Here is a 16,874-nt window from a genome sequence, read left to right as displayed (position 1 = left end):
GCCGATTTGTGGACATTTAGATAGTTACAGTTAGCTTCACTATTTTGTCCTCTGGATATCCTTTCCAAAATTTGGGCACTGAGTGATCCCAGCCTATCGAGTCCACTGAAGGGAAAGGGCTCCAAATGCTCCAATCGCCTCGAAATTCCACCAACATCACGGAAGATAGTCTTCCTTCACGTTCCTGTTCTTCATCCGTTCATCTGCGGTCGGTTTAGTTACACTGAGATGGAATAAAAGGCTGCCATTTTCGGCAAAGGGTTTTCTCTGAGAGCCGTTTGATGTGAAGCCTAAAATGTCAATCATCTCCCACCCTCCGCCTAATCCTTAAACAGAGTACCTAAATTGTATTAACTAAAATTCCAGTGCGTAAATTCCCAGCGAAACGAAAAAAACATTATCTACTTGATACTTAACTTCCAATGTTACCCAAACAAAATAAAGTTGACCTGCTCATGCCATTCTTAGTTTTTGTTTTTTTCCTTGAACAGGGTGCCATGTTTTGGGTTAGCATTTCCTCTTGGTTTGGGCCTTAAATAGGGTATCAACTTTCAATTGGATCATCCTCAAATAGGGTCAGGGCTTAGTCAACCTCGTTCCCAGTTCTTTGGCTTTGGGTTCAGTAAAACTTTTCGCGGCACGCACCTATTCCAAATATAAGTACCCCCCCCCCCCCCCGCCCATTGCGATTGCAATTTGGTGTTAACAATGTAGATCGGTTGTATAGTAACGGCTGCTTGACAATCGCATCAGCAACGTAGTGAAATTTCCAAATAAAGAAAACACTGAATGAAAAGTGATGTTACAACACGGTGAACTCACGCCTTCATGTTGTTTCCAAGAAAGTTCTAGAAAGGTTGGTATTTTAATATAGATTATGCTTTTGCCACGTCAATACAGAGCTAAATCACAACTTGTAACTAATTTTACTAACGAACCTAAAATACTGACTACCGGTACTGTCTTAAACATTTTATCAACAACGGTTCAATCGCTAAACGGCCGATATTTAATCAGTACATTTAAATCCTTGTCTAACACTCGCAGCTCTTGAGCCAGGAGGCGGGTAAAGTTAAACCCTATAGAACTACCAGTCAAGATTTGCAAATGGTGAAGGAGACCAGTATTAGAGCCTAAAGGAAGTCAGTGCTCATGCAAAAACTATGGTACATGTGATTACAGGATAGCAGACCTGTCCACGAAAACGAACTTCAACCTGGAGGCAAGGCATCTTACAGGAAATGATTGTAACATCTGTGGAGGTAGCGTGGCCGAGTGGTTAGGGCGCCGGACTTGAAATCCGGAGGTCGTGGGCTCAAGTCTCGCTGTGACCACTTTTAAAGCTGGAGTTGTTTCCCCACAAGACCCTAGTTCAACTCTTCTGTTATGCTTGTAAATAGCCAACTGGAGTGCCTCCCGCCTGTTGCGATTTTTAAACCAGTTATGGTTAAGCTAAAATGCATAAGATCATTCACCGGCCCAAATGTTGCTCGTGAGAGACTTAGATTGGTCAGCTGGACAGAACTATGGATAAAAAAAAAGAAAGTTTTGGAAAAAATGTGCTTTTCCTTAAGTGGCATGCCTGAGAACTGTAGCTAGTTGTAGCTAAGCGCATCGACCACTATAAACATTCAACATCTTTTTTTAATATTTTTAACAGCAAGAATAGTAAATTTTGATACAAAGAATGCAAATGTATAAACTAATTAATATGCATTCCGATAACTATTGATATTTATACTTAATGTTTGATACATGTACTGTAGTCTGGAATAAGAATGCTGTTGAAGAAAAAGTCGAGCCTAAAAAACTATTCGTGACAGCCTAGATGTGTAATTACTACATTAGCCCTTACAGCCAGGTAAAAAGAGTATAGTACATACAATGCTTCGTCGTCTTGGTAATACACATCAACACATGTTGCGCCACTGTTGTCACCTTCACCACAATCCCTCCAATCCTGTCCGTACCATATCTGCAACTCCTGATTGCGTGACACAGGCAGCTTGTTAGGAGGGTCCGGGAAAATGAGCTCAGGAGATGTGTGGGTAGTTCCATAAAGACTGTAAAAGTGTTTTTTTGTTGTTACATTCATGTACTTTCAGGTCTCCATCAGGTGGCAGGATGGCTTCTCTCTTTGCATTGGTAAAGATAGTCTGTAAGCTGTTCTTGCCATACCTTGGTACATGTGAGCAGCCCCAGAAGGATTCCGGGTCTATCGGGTTGCATTTGAGCAAGCCCGACTTGCGGACGAGCTTCATTGTCTTGAGAAGTCCACTCTTTGTGGTATTAAAGGCGCCGTATTGGTCATTTCGCGCCCCAAAGCAAACGGGTTCTGTGTTTAATTTCTGCCAGTTCTCTAAAATGAATTCTCAGAGAAAAATATTTGCATCCATGTCTTACGTTGCGATCCTGTGGCACACTCTTAATATTAAGGGTCAGGTGCCAGTCAGATCAATGTTATAAATCTTTTTTAAAGTCATCTGCTAACATGACACAATTTAATTTTCATTAGCATCAACTCCTAGGTATATTGAGGGAAATTTTCAGAGGCAAAACCAGTTTCTTTAAACACAAAGGTTAAGATCGTTACCGATCGCTCCCACAGGCGGACAAAAATTCAATATTTCTACCAATCAGCACTCACCTCTGGATTGTTTTGGACGCTTTAATTTATACTTGTGCCGTTGAAAACAAAAAGACTGTTTGCCCTCAAAAATTTATTGGTTGATCGATCAATAGACTGAGCTACTCCGGTTTCTTGCAAATTTAAATTTTTTGGAGGTGCTAAAAGGTTAAACTTCTTTATCAATAAACTAAAAGGGCGTACCTTCACAGCGAGCCAGGATTTTCTGATCATTCCCGTCAGAGTATATTCAGTAATCCCCGTGAACCATTTCATTTCCTTCACTAGCCTTGATCTCACTGCACGATTCAGCAGGAAGCTCTTGAATGGAACCAAGCGGGACTGTGAGATAAAATAAAAAGATAAAGTAATTTTGAGATAGTAATTTTGCTTCAAGTAATTTTATGAACAAGAAGAGCTAATAACAGATAAACCTTATTCGTAACCCTCTTCTTTTTATTGGTTGAGTTAATTTCAGGCAAACGCTTATGTGGCTTTTGGGATTTTACATGCTAGTGCTTTGTTTCGGATTGATGCTACAAATGGTTGATAGGCCAAACACGACTCCTATTGAAAAGAAGAAACTTTGACCTCTAAAGCTTTGCTTCAACGAAGAACGTTTTCAAAGATCTCCCTTTTCTGTATAAAAGCAGGGAAGGGTCTTTAGAGACCTCTCTTAGCAAGGGCTGATTTTCTTTTAAATGCCATATACTCATATTTTCTTAACATTAGGCAAGTAGAGGCCGTAATATTAGTGGGAGAAACTGAGATGTCAAACTACCAACGAAATTCTGTCACAAACTGCAAAATTCTTTTGGACCTGTTTTGTTTATTTTGCACTGGGTAACCTCTGTTGCGTAATCTGCGTTTGAATTGGGTAATGTTTTCTTCAAATGTAGCTTTTGAAGAGAGTTGGTTCTCAGAAGTCGAAAGTCTTCGCCTTTAAAAAAGCCCATGATCCGGACGCCTCGAGGGTGCCAGGAGGTGAAGTGCGTGTATTGGAGAGTTTCTGTCGGTTTTAAGTGCACGCGCACGTCGAGAATAGATTCTTTCTTAAGGTGATTCCTTGGTATTGCATTGCGCATCCCTACTGCGCACGATTTTCTTGTCATTAGCGCGCGCACATGAGGGCATGCGCGTGCAAAACGTAAGAGATTTCCCTCAAACTAGGCTCGATAGCGAAAGCAATGCTCTTTTTCTCTTAAACGAGCACGGTGACCCCCAGTTTTTATTTAGTTCATAATTTCAATGAGAACAATATCCTCAATAACTGAGAAAAAAATAGCAGAAATTTATGGCTACTTTTCTGGCAAATGAAATAAATACTACAGAGGGAGACATAACGGGCCCAACAGCTTTTTGGGACGCAGAAGAATAAACAATCAAAGAAATTCAAACTCTGTGTGATATAAAACGCTGCTTTGAAAAATAATCGAGGTTATTTGTTGCCCACGGAGATTACCAAAAGTCACCTAAGTAACCGTATTTGTCAGCATTGTGGCGTGAAAAAACAAGCACGGTGACCCCCTCTTTTTATTACGTTTTTTAATATCTCCTTGTCCTGTAACAACAGCATACCAAGTTTCATTGGAAATCTATGGCAGGTTCTTTTACTAGGGAATCACCTTAAATCTTTTCCCCCTGTATACTGTAAGCATGTATCCAACAAAATTATATCTTTATCTGAAATTTCAGCCGTGAATTACATAATAGTTATTCACCAGCTTTATAAACGTGTTTATTTCCTTCTTATTTATGTTCCATAGAGAAATGACATCATCGAAATATCTTTTTCGGTGAGGTTTTTTGGTTATCATGTTTGTCCTTCAGTTTTGAGCTTGACTAAGCTTACGCCACACAAAACGTGAGCAATAAAAAACCATTTTTAGACAAGCAAAATTAATAGTTCGGTTAACTTCTAATCCTGGGTTAGCGTTAACCGGCTTTCGAACGACCCTGCCGGGGGATTTTTATGGCTGCGGTTAATGATTTCTGTTCCTACCGCGGGCGTGATAATGTTGGCCAAGGAGACCGCCATTTCTGTAGTCATTGCGGTATCATGTGTTGCCGCTAAGATGAAAGGATTTTTCTTTTAAGAGAAGCTTTAGAATCTCTCTGAGGTAGAGGTAGGTATGGGAGGTTTGTTTGGGTGCAATGTTTCGTATGTTTTACATACAGTCGTTATTCCTTGCTCCGGCCTGTGGGATGTTAGCTTATAGTTTTGTAACGTCCATTGCGCCGAAGCCACGTACGCAGACATCCCACCTTTTCTCCTGGTGGTTTCGCCGCCCCGATCGGAGAATCCTCAGGCCGCGCTCAAAATTACGCGCGCTACGCACACTAGCATTGAAAATAGCTGCATTGGAAAAATGAGACAAACATGCAAGTAAGGAGAGTGGAAGTGTACCTCTGTTTTTGCCCTTTTCATGTAGAACCTTGTCTGATCCGGCGAGCCTAAAATCTTCAGGTCTCGCTTCCTTGGTTCGATTGTTCAGTTCGCAGACTTTATGACCAATGACGAAATTGTAGCTTTGACACGTGACTTCTTCGCTCATCAAATAACACCCTGCAGGCCATCCAACCTTGCTTGTTTTAAAGGTGTGGCCTCTGAGGAACATTCCTCCAAAAGGAGTTTTCCGCTGTTGGACATTGGACAGCAGCTTGAAATACACCAACCCGGGACATCAGGACGCAACTGGGAGCCAAAACTTGGAATTCATATTGAATTGAATACGTGAGTGCCTGTGCTACATGCGAAATAAAAAAGTTCAAAATGACCTGTAATTGATACTAAATGACACCAGTACTGAGATTCAGTTTTGTTGTAAGCGTCTGTTTAATTTAATCACTAAAAAGACCGAGGTTCCCAACCATTGCTGTCCTCGTTTGTGCACGGCAGAAATTAATAAACTCCTTAATTTAGACGGCAAGAAGTAGCAAACTTGAAGGTTGTCACATCTTTTTGAGAATCTTTATTTCTTAGCTTGATCCTCTTGAGTAGCATAGAGGGACTTTACCGAAGTAACGAAAAGACTCCCACATAAAGTTTGTAAACCGGTGGGAGATTCTAAAAATCGATAGAAAATTAGTTGTCATTTTATAACGTAATTTTTGAGGCAGTGCAAACGTAGATTTCTTTCTAATGTCGCATTTCTTATAATAACTGGTCAGCTTTAGGGCCCAATTGAAATACAATAAACAGTCAAGTGTAACTAATATATCTTACAAGTACTTTTTTGTAACAGTAACTTGGGACCATGAAAATATATGACCAGTAAGAATCGGAAAACGGATTTTGCTTTTGCGTGCGTCAAAGGAACCGAAGAATCCTTGCCCAGTTTTATATTCTATTTCTTAGCTTGTCTTACTGGAACTAGAGGAAATTGGCATAATTGACACGTCTTGTCAAAAGAACTAAAGACATTTTTTCCGATGACAATCAAAGATATAGGGCAGAATCGAGAGCTTGCGAAATGTTCTCTTTTAATTATCAATTATTGCCATCGTTTTTCAATCAGAGAAACTTCAGCTCAAGATGTTGGATCCGATCATCCAGCTGTTACATAATCAAACACCCGATTTCGGAAGCGATTCCTCAAAAAAGCACATATTCCTTAGCTCGTCATAAATTTACTTTCTTAAAACAAAAACATTACAAAACTGTAAAAAATACTTAGCTGTAAAAGGGACCGGTAGTAGTATTGTGTCAAGATATACATATTTCTTACCTCACCTAGAGCGGAAATTTGAAAGAACTGGTATCCCAGTCCTCTGCGCCGGACTCTGAAAAAGATATTGACAATGTGATCTTAACGAATTGTACTCAGTACTTAGCCCTCATGAGACAGATTATTCTTATTGGCTCTCCTCTGACATTTAATGTTCTTTGAATCGAGATCAATATTTACTTTGATATTAAATGGATGACATTTGCATGACGCCTTTAGTTTTTCCCAAGAGAATTGAATATCCTTCAGCTGCCTTCATTGCATTCCGTTTCATTTTACTTTTATAAATTCTTAAAAAATAAATTTACAAATTTACTTTTACAAATTCTATTTACCGGAATTCAGCCGAACGGGGCAATGATGAGCTTTCATTTACCACAGCAAGATCTTCTCCCAGAAATTGGGGCGGGAGTTAACTGGATTGATATCACGAGAAATATTTCTGCTATTTAGTCGCCAAGGAAGTCTTTGACAGACTAGAAACTCTCATGTCATCTCTGGGCAAGAATGGTGTACATTTCAGAAGTCCGGAAATTGTAATTTTATGCAAATCTTCGAGGTTTATAAAAGAGATTCATAATATCCCACAAAAATAAAAGCGTAAGTAAGGAGAGTTGTGCCCGAAATCTCTTTTGTCAAATTATCGGGAGATTTGAGACACTACTATTTTTTTAGTTTGAGGCCACATTTTTTAAAATTTTCTTCGATTCTTATTGACTTTCACTCTTAATTTGCTTCCAAATGGGATGAATATTTACTTCGTCATTAATCGGATGACATCTGAATGGCTCCCGCTTTTAAAAGAAGAACTGGAAATACTCTACCTGTCTTTATTGATCTTGCTCTTCCTTTCTGATTTTTATCACTATTATTTTAGACAACAGAACTGCTCAACGATGCATTAAATTAAATGCACCGAGATATACACTCACTCTGTAGTCGGCTAAAAAGTCTTTGACAAAAGTGTGACCTCTCACGCAAAAACTTACACTAACAGATATCCATGCTAACGAACGGATGAGAAACGAATGTTCCAGCAGTTTAAAACGGTTTCAAATATCGTTCGAACGGCCATGGAAAAATTTCGATCGGATGCTGTAAACGTTCAAACGGCAAAGGAGAAATTTCAAATGGATGATGCAAGCCATTCGAACGGCTAACGGAAAATTTCGCACGGATGATGCCAGTTCGAACTGCTAAAAACCATTTTGAAACGGATGATGCTAGGCATTCGAACGGCCGAAGAAAAGGATTCGTATTGAACGACTATAGTTATAAACGGCTCAGCGGCTAAATGCGGGAGATCTTGTTGTTTTGATTCAGGATATGTGTTTTGTTCACCTTTCGTAAGTCTATAGCGGTAATTCTCATTACACACTTCTTCATTTCTTCTTTCAAAACTCGACAAAACTTAGAAATAGCTCAGCTTTTAACAGACTAGAAAGCACAACAGTTGTTTTCCATCGCCGACCCGAGTCCGTCTCCTCGCAAACGTGCTGAACTTTGCATAACACTCGCCGACGCAGTGTGCATGACCTCCAACGCAAGTTTTGTTACAGAGATCAGGCACTTCGACAGAACTCAATAAGAAACATTAGTATTGTTATGGTTCATCATCTCTCTTCAGAGTAGAGCACCAAGTTTATTTTAATATTATGTACTCTCTGTCTTTTCGTAGGGCCAAGTTGCAAACGTTTGCATGCAGTCTATTTCCTATAAATCTTGAGTTGACAAACCCCGTCAGAAAATCCACTGTACACGCTTTGTTTGAGGCTTGGTAAACAGCAGAAATTTTACTTATGAAATCGTAATACCGCGTCAATTGATTTATTTGTAATATTCTAAGTTTGAGTTTTCCAAAGAGAAAGAAATAAATAATAGAGGGTCGATGCTTTCCTTTATCAACAATGGCAGTCCCATCCAACGTAAATTCGGAAAGGAAACATTTTGTTTCTTTTTTAAATACCTTTTATCGCTATTGAGGTGAAAATTGTAAGCGAACTTTAATTTCGCGTGGTGTGGGTTTAATTTAGTGTCAAGAGCTATTAATGATCTTCCCCTTGTCCTCTCGAGCTTATCGCTCATTCGGAACCGTTTTTCAACTTTGTATTAAACATTAATTTGCTTTTAATAAGCAAATCTTTTTCTTGAAGACGGTAAGTACACCGTGAAAATTCTTTGAAAAATAAAGCCAACACAAGACGTATACTCCAGCGATATCTCCAGTCTTTTCTTGCACTTCTTGAGAGCAGAAAAAATAAGATTTGAACCTGCTGAAGTTAGAACGACTAAAAAAGTGTTTTTTTTTTTCAAAAACCTTCACGGATCTGCTGTATTTTACATGCTCAAAAAATTTCCCTCTATTGCATTTATTGATCTCCTTGTTTACGCCAAAGTCAAAGCGAAAAGTATTCAGTGAAAATACCTGTCAGGTATAAATATACATTCTTTACATTTGAAAGGAGACGCTTTTTCCATTAAACGTCTGGGTATATTAAGGTATTAAGGTCAATTTAAAGATGGCTTGTTTTCAGTCGTTTCATTTTTCTTTTCGGTTGATTAAGCAGGTAGACTGCACCTGTGCACTACAGCCTGAAACAACGGTTTACTGGAACAATTCAATTGACGTAATTTGGATCGCGCTTACAAGTTTTTATGTTATACTTTTTAGCTTGAGTTTTGGAACCAAAGCAAACTGACATAATTGAAAAATTCTTGATGAAAAAAATAAAGGCACATGTGGCATGACATAGCCATGGAGCAAAATCGAGAGCTTGCTATATAGCTAGAAGTCAGCTTTTACTAATTATTGCCGTTGTTTTTCAATCAACTAAACTTCGGTTTAGGACATGAAATTCTCAATGTGACACCAATCATTGAGTTATTATGTGGTCAAACTCCAGAAGCAATTCCCAATAACTTGTAGCACATTCATTTCCCAACACGCCATAAATATAATGTCCTTAACAAGAAGAAAATTAAAACCTGAAAAAGCGTAGCTTTTAAAAGTGACCGGTAGTAAAATTGTGGCAAGATACAGACATTTCTTACCTTATCTGGAGCAGAAATTGAAAAGAACTGAATCCGAGGTCCTCTGCGTAGGACTCTTAAAAATATATTGACAAGGTGATCTTAAGTTAATGTAGTCAGTACTTAGTCCTCATCATTACGCATATCATCCTTATTGGCTCTCCGATTCTCTTTATTTTAATTTTCTTTGAATCGAGATAAATATTTACTTTGATACTGATGGATGACATTTGCGTAACTTGGAAATGTTTCACCTGCCTTTATTGCTTTTGCTCGTCTTCTTTTATTTTACCATTTGACTTTCGTTTTTCGCAAGAGAAGTGAAGATACTTCAGCTACCTTCACTGCTTTAGCTTGTCCTGTTTCAATTTACTTTCACACATTTTATTTACCGGAATTCAGCCCAACGGAACAATGATGACCTTTCATTTGCCACAGCAAGCACCTCGTTGTGTTTCTATTTACATCTTTTCCTAGAAAAAGGCGGGTGAAATTGTTTTATCTTGCTTTGAAATAAAGCCAACGCAGCTAGTATAGCAGACATATAATGCAAGTCAAAATTAATACAAACATTATGACATATCAAAACCCCGATAGAGAGTTCATCTGTAGCTTTGTAAAGGCATATGTCGTGTTAAATGAAACACCCTGTGAAAAAACCTGTGAATTTTGCAAGGGCTAAATTTTGTAGAAAAATCACAAAATCCAGAACCTGTGAAAAAACCTGTGAATTTTAAGACCTGTGAAAAAACATGTGAAAAAAACATGTGAAAAAAACATGTGAACAAAATAGGAAGAAATTTCACTTTTAAAACCTGTGAATAAACCTGTGAAATAACCTGTGAAGAAATTTCACTGAAAATATGTTCAAAAAACCTGTGAAAAAAAAGCTGTGAATAAGCTATCAAGACGTTTCACTGAAAAAAAAAGTGAAACGTATTTGAAAAAAACGTTTTTGAAATAATTCTCAAACAAAAATTAACACTTAAAAGGCCGTGAAAATGTGAAACTTTTTGAATTTTGCATGATTGAAATCTGTTTTGCACTGCACCGTGCATGTGGTTAACTTAGCAACCTGTTGAGTTATCACCAGCAAGTTGGCATGGAAATCGCATGTGAGTTGTCAAATTGTTCATGGAAAATTTGACAATCCAGGCCAATCTTTTTTTGGTTTCGTGGGCAAATCTACGGAAAATTTGTGTGAAAGTTGTAGGTTTGCCTTTATTTCAAAACTGTGGTAAATCAAAGCCAAATGTGAAATTTATGTTCTAATTGTACTCAAATTCAACAGCAGCATACAGTCTCTCTTATTGGAATAACACTGCAAAATAGGTATAAAATTAACATATAATCAAATTATGCTTCTGCAGCAAATGTGAATAAACTGTTGGTTAATTTGCATTTTTAACATGTGAAATGTATTCCTCAGTCCCTGTGAAAAACTTCCAAAACAAAATTCTATTTCACAGGCTTTAACACTTTGGAAAATGTCCCACAGATTATTATAATCACAGTTTTGAAATTTTAGACACTACAGTGCAAGTGTACATGTAGCAATGAACAAGCTCAAAACCAAAATTATCTTTCACAGGTTTTTTCACAGTTCTATTACACAGTCTTTTTTCACGGGTTTTTTCACAGGTTGTGACCATGTGAAAAGTGCCTGTTCACAGGTTTTGAGATTTTAGACCCCGTGAAAAAACCTGTGAAAAAGCTCTAGAACAAGATTCTTTTTCACAGGTTTTTTCACAGGTTTTTTTCACAGGTTTTATTTGACAGGTTTTATTTGACAGGTTTGTTCACAGGTTTTGTCACAGGTTTTGACCCTGTGAAAAGTGCCCTGTTCACAGGTTTTCAAAATTTCACGCCCTGTGAAAAACCTGTGAAAAGCCTTTGAAAAAACACATGAAAATTAGTATTTCACAGGTTTTTTCCCAGGATAATTCGTAGGTTTTTCACAGGTTTTTCACAGGTTCTCATCCAATAGTGATAGCCTCCATTTGACTTTAAAAATATACTCAGATATTTGTCCTTGAACATATCTGCTCCTTGAAGCTCACAGTTTTTATTGAGCTCCACTCCAAGAAAACTGCTTACTTCTCGGAAAAGTTCTTAATTACCCCAAAGAAACAGAATTTACTAGTAGTTTGTACATTTTGACCGTGTTTACTAGGAAATTTAATTTTAGAATCTATATAGTAATAGTTACTCAAACTTGCTGATACTTAAATCAACAGAAAAAAATCCAGTTTGCAATTTACAATTCTCTCAACAAAATTGTTGATAGTTCACAAACCTTGTCAATAATTGACTGCATGTGAGACCTGTGATCTTGGTTACCATATACAGCAGTGAGGACCACTGGTCTGGGGAAATGTGCAGACCTGCTTCTGTAGCAATTTTTACTATCTGTGCATCATGCGTCTTTCGCAAACCATTACATGTACGACACTGATACAAAATAAACATAAATTTTTAAAAGAGGACATTAGGCTTTACATAAATTATTAATTGCTACTATTTTTCTTAATTCATTTGAAAAGTAATAATTGGACAATGAGCTGGAGGTTTCTTAGTGGGCAATCAAAGTTCCGAACCAACTGTCAAAGTCAATTAAGAAATCATGAGTGAGCTGTCTATTGTTTGACCATTTAATTTAACCCACTGACAAAAAAGTCCTTATTTTATAAGCATCACACAAATGCAAAGTAAAAGCCATTTTCAAAGATTGACCAGCTTCTGGTACAGTGCATCAATCATTAGATCATGGTCAATGTGTAGCCAACAGTGTATTTACCTGCTGGGCTGTTGGTTGGTTTTGCTGTACTATTTAATTAATAGATTGCACTTTCTCGGAGTTTAACCCACATGGGATGACAGGAGAACACCAGAAAGGCCTGGTGGGGGGAGGGCGGCGGGGGAGAAGGCTCTCTCATATAAAAAGAATATGGATGCTTATCGCACTTTTAGGGGTTGAAAATGCGGTTTGGTACCTCTAAGGGTGTTCAGTCTCAAAAGGTCCACTGCAGGAACTTTTACAGTACCCTTTAGGGTATTGAGCCAAAAAAAAAGGAGGCAATCTGTTGCATTATAATTGGTACCTTTTAGGGGTGAAAAACATTTCAAGCCACACCCACAAAATATGATCTTGGTATCTCTTAAGGGAGAAAGGCTTGTAAATCATGAACCATTAAACCAAACCAGTGAATAATGGTAATGAGTGCTTTGATTATCTCTGATCTCGGGATGGTTACTAACCACAATGGACTATGCAGTGAGTCTTGGCACAAAAGGGTACCATTTCAGGTTGGATCTATTCAAAATGGTTCAAATTTCATGTCAAATTTGAACTACAAAGTACAATATGGTAGACTACCATTAGGCTGTTCAAAAGAAGTTAATATAATGGCTGATTCATCAAAGGGTGATAAAGCGCAAGGGCTTCAATCTCAGTGCAGAGTCTCAACCCCATATATAACTGAGCCCCTGCCCTTTTGGGGATTTTATCGAGTCCTGAGATTGGCTTAGTCTCACAATGAAGTAAAAACAATCTCATACTGTACCTGCTCGTCTAGCTGAAACAGAGCTGATTCATTGTCTTTTCTCTCAACCTGAGAAAAATCTTAGCATTAACATCGATAATAATACATTCTTATATTACAAAATGTAGCTCACGCAGGTTTAACTAACAAAACGTTTACAGTAAGAGGCATTAACATTAACATTTTAAATTAATGTCATGGTAAACATTTTTTAACTTTAGCAACCAAGGGCTGACAGCTGGCCCACATGTACATGGAATGGTAGATGTGAGTATACTCTTTGAGTAAATAACTGCTAAAATCAACCAAACAGATTGCTTCATTGCTGCATTGCTGGTCCAATATTCTCTAGATACAGGACCAGCACTGTCCTGTACATAAATGAATGATCCAGCAATAGTTACTCTTCGGTAAAGATTTTCTAAAATTTTCAGTCATGAAATAAATCTGTTAATTAGTTATTAACCAAGCTTGTTCAGGACCATACTGGGAGAATATCGGCTGTCAGTCTCTTTTCTCCTGTAATTTGATGTTACTCAAAAATATCTGGCTCTTGGTCATTAAGCACAGATCTTGAGCTCTCTGCACTCGGTCTCTAACCATAACCTCTGGACAAATCATATTTTCCATCCATTCCTGAGCTTCAGTAAGTACATACAATGTAACTACATCTTTACTATTTTCTTCTAAGCATTCAAAATAGCAGAGTTCAACTTAATTCAGTGATGGAGTACAACAGGGTTTGGACTTCTAACTTAATGATGTTTGAATTCCAGGTTTTCCAAATTAAAAATAATTCCAGGACCCAGAACTCAGACTTTTTGTGTTATAAATGTTTAAAAAAAATGCCTTTTTAAACTCCAGGAGCTTCCAGGAGTAGACGGAAAATAGACCATTTTGAGGAATTTTCCAGGGAGGTGGTAGGAGATTTTACAAATTTCAGAGAGCAGTTAACTTAACATAGTGCCAATCCTGGTTCATTACGATTATGAATACCTTAAAGCATGATGCCCTGTACAGCATTACTGCACTACATGACCAATGCTTGCTTTGGAAGCTTGTGGAAACCGCGATTTCAGCTTCTGGACCACAAACAGAACTAAAACTTTCCTAGACAAAGCCTCTCCACCCCCAAGAGCCAACAAAATTAGTTTTAAAGCTTCTTCTTGCATTGCTGGTCCCAGAAACTGACAACCACGATCCCGCATAGCAGCCCAGAGGTGGGAAGGCAACTTTGACTTGTTTTGATGCAATAGCACAAGCTCTGTTACAGTCCTTTTCCCAAGGCTTCTGGCAGCACACATGGCCCTCACTCGGCCATCAGCGACAGCAAGCTGACAGTTAACTAGAGACACAAGCTTTTGTTGAATTGGTCTTGACAGGAGATTATTCAAAGAGCCCCGATTGCAACCATTACTTGTTCCACTAGCTGTCTCATTTGCAGCACCAGTGAAGGGCTTTAACAACAATGCAAGCTTCTCAATACAACGTTTGGATGCTCTGTATTAAGCAGCATTGTACACTTTCTGTGGGGGGAGTTCGTCTTCTGGTATTTCCACTCCAGCTAGCTGAAGCAAAGCATAGTTAAATGGGAGCTTGGAGATGTCCGTATCGGTATGAACGTGATCAAATGGACATTGTGTTTTAGACAGCTTTGACAAACAGGAAATGCAAAGCGTGTGTCCACATCCCAAGATGACTGGTTGCCGATTGCAGTCGTCAAATTGGTAGTTACATATAGGACACAGGAGAAATTCTGTCCACTGTGAAGTTTGAATGGCCATGACTGATAGATTCAGCTATTTTGCAGGTGATATTTGTCGCTCGATATGTATGTGATTACTACAAGTCTCCTGGGATAATAAAAATAAATAGAACACTCTTTAAGGACGGTGCATACTAAATACAAAGGTTTTTGCGCCAGATAAGGACCATGTGGGAAAAGCAGACCTTTGCAAAGGCTATTGGAGATTCCACAAAGAAATGTTGGGGTAGCCACACATTTTTTCGAGATAATTAGCCTTGAATCTCAAAAAATGCTGACATCAGCATTTTCTGAAAAATTTAGGAGAGGATATTTTTCACAGATTTCCTTCGAATTTGCCTTTACTAACAGAAAAGCAAACACATTTATAAAGATCTTAAAACTGCATGGTAAGTGGTAGCATAAAAACCATTTTTCGTATGTTTTTAATGACAAAATTGTTGCAACAGCCCTTTTAGCGTCTCTGACAGTCTTCTTCTGGTTCAGCTGAAATATAGTGTAAATACCTTTTGCTCACAACCAGAAACTAATCAGGTGTTGAATAGGCTTGCCACTTCCATTTCATAACATAAAATGTGGGGGTAACCAAGCGTTTTTTAAAGTTATTGATCTTTTTTGAAACTTTTACGGTGCCCGTTACATTTTTTCTTGTAACCTCCCCGGTAAGTAAAACATTTGCGTATTTCGCACTTGTTTTGTGCGCGCCCTACGCCATCTGCAGGTACATGTTTACAGTTGGATTTCAGTATAATTTTCCACAGGAAACAGCTAGTTTTTCAGCTGGATGACGTTAACAGTTAGTGGTCAGCGATATGCTGCTATTTTGGTATTCTCTCCTGGTTTAAGTACAGGTTCATTAAACTTGATTTGGTCACAGTAGGAAAATTTTGCTTTCTGTTAGTCATGTACTTGGTAGCGTAGTTGATTGCGTCAATGCCAACCCCAGTGCGCGCATGGCGCTTAAACCATGCCTTGCGCGATGTGCAGAAAGTATGCGCACTAACAGAAGTAGGCACCGTCCATAAGATAAATTGTATCATTAAATTGTAAATGCAGTCAAACTTTCGATACGTGTTATTTGTAGTCCATATCTTGATAATAAATGTCTTCTGTAACAGAAAAAGGGTTAGAACTCGCCTACGATAGGACGTCAGTCAAATTGTTTACTTTACAACAATTGATTCATGCTTTAGCGTGAAAGGGTAAAGCTTAAATCAATATTGTTTAACTAAAGAGAAACTAACCATTTGGCATTACATCTTCCATTAAAATTCCTGAACAGTTTGTAAGTCTGAGACCAATTATATATTCTCCTAGTAAACTTAACATCTCGACAAATAAGAAATTCTAAAAAAAAAACAGTTATGCTATGGTTACACCACATCTAAACGGTTAGTTTAGCATGTGAAAATGAAGCGCGCTAGACGAAAAGCTAATATTAATTAGAAAGCACAAATTGCGCCATTAGTTGGACGACGGAACGAAAAATTCCATTTCAAAGTCATCTTTATAAACAATTTGACATGTGGCTTATAACAAATCATTCTTACGCATCGTGTGTCGTACTCTAAAACAATAATATAATTGAAATATTTACCTCAGAATAAGCCTTGGTTTATACTGATAGCTTGTCTATGGTAACGAGAGAGAGAAGTCTGGATACGAGGAAGTACTGCAAAGTAGTCTGGGTATGAGGAAGTTCTACAAAGAAGTCTGGGTACGAGGAAGTTCTGCAAAATACAAAAAATTACGCAGTGGGTTTTGGTAAGCATCTCCGCAGTGTGATTGCCACCGGGCCGGATCGCTACCATTTCTGGAAGAGAATTTATGGAAACCTGGTCCACTGTGAACACTACTATAACATTGAAGGTTAGTATTGTATAAAAGGGTTTTAACTGAGATGAAACTTCAGGTCCGCTGAAAAGGAGGGATTTGGAGACAACAAATTGCTGAATTTGGACAAGGTGGCGGGTTTGGAGATAAATGACTGATGAAAGTGTTTAGGACTTTTTTTTTTTCTAAATTTAACGAAATTGAGGCAGGCAAGTTTTATCTTTAAAGAGGATGATGGCGTGCGGTAATTGTCTTGTTGTCCCTTATATGACTCCCGCTGGAATGGTTGACAGTGGTTTATTGTTTAAGAGATAGAGTGGTTTTCAATTGAGTGTCGAAAGCAATCAGGC

The 16,874-nt window shown here is 38.1% G+C and overlaps 2 pseudogenes across 1 annotated transcript; both read right to left on the bottom strand.

Annotated features, from left to right (window-relative positions):
• Positions 1–837: 837 nt before the first annotated feature.
• Positions 838–9,452, bottom strand: LOC149107029 (uncharacterized; annotated as a pseudogene). The gene is made up of 6 exons (XR_016209386.1): positions 9,406–9,452; positions 6,355–6,409; positions 5,034–5,373; positions 2,831–2,968; positions 1,884–2,359; positions 838–1,524 (listed from the first exon to the last, which is right to left on the bottom strand). The product of XR_016209386.1 is annotated as an uncharacterized LOC149107029 (transcript).
• A 1,193-nt stretch (positions 9,453–10,645) lies between these two features.
• Positions 10,646–14,710, bottom strand: LOC149107028 (roquin-1-like; annotated as a pseudogene).
• Positions 14,711–16,874: the final 2,164 nt, after the last annotated feature.

Source organism: Orbicella faveolata, unplaced genomic scaffold, assembly GCF_042242905.1.
Source record: "Orbicella faveolata isolate gen_17 unplaced genomic scaffold, um_ofav_v1 contig_27, whole genome shotgun sequence".
NCBI classification, from domain to species: Eukaryota; Metazoa; Cnidaria; class Anthozoa; order Scleractinia; family Merulinidae; genus Orbicella; species Orbicella faveolata.
This window is presented reverse-complemented; position numbering and strand designations above follow the sequence as displayed.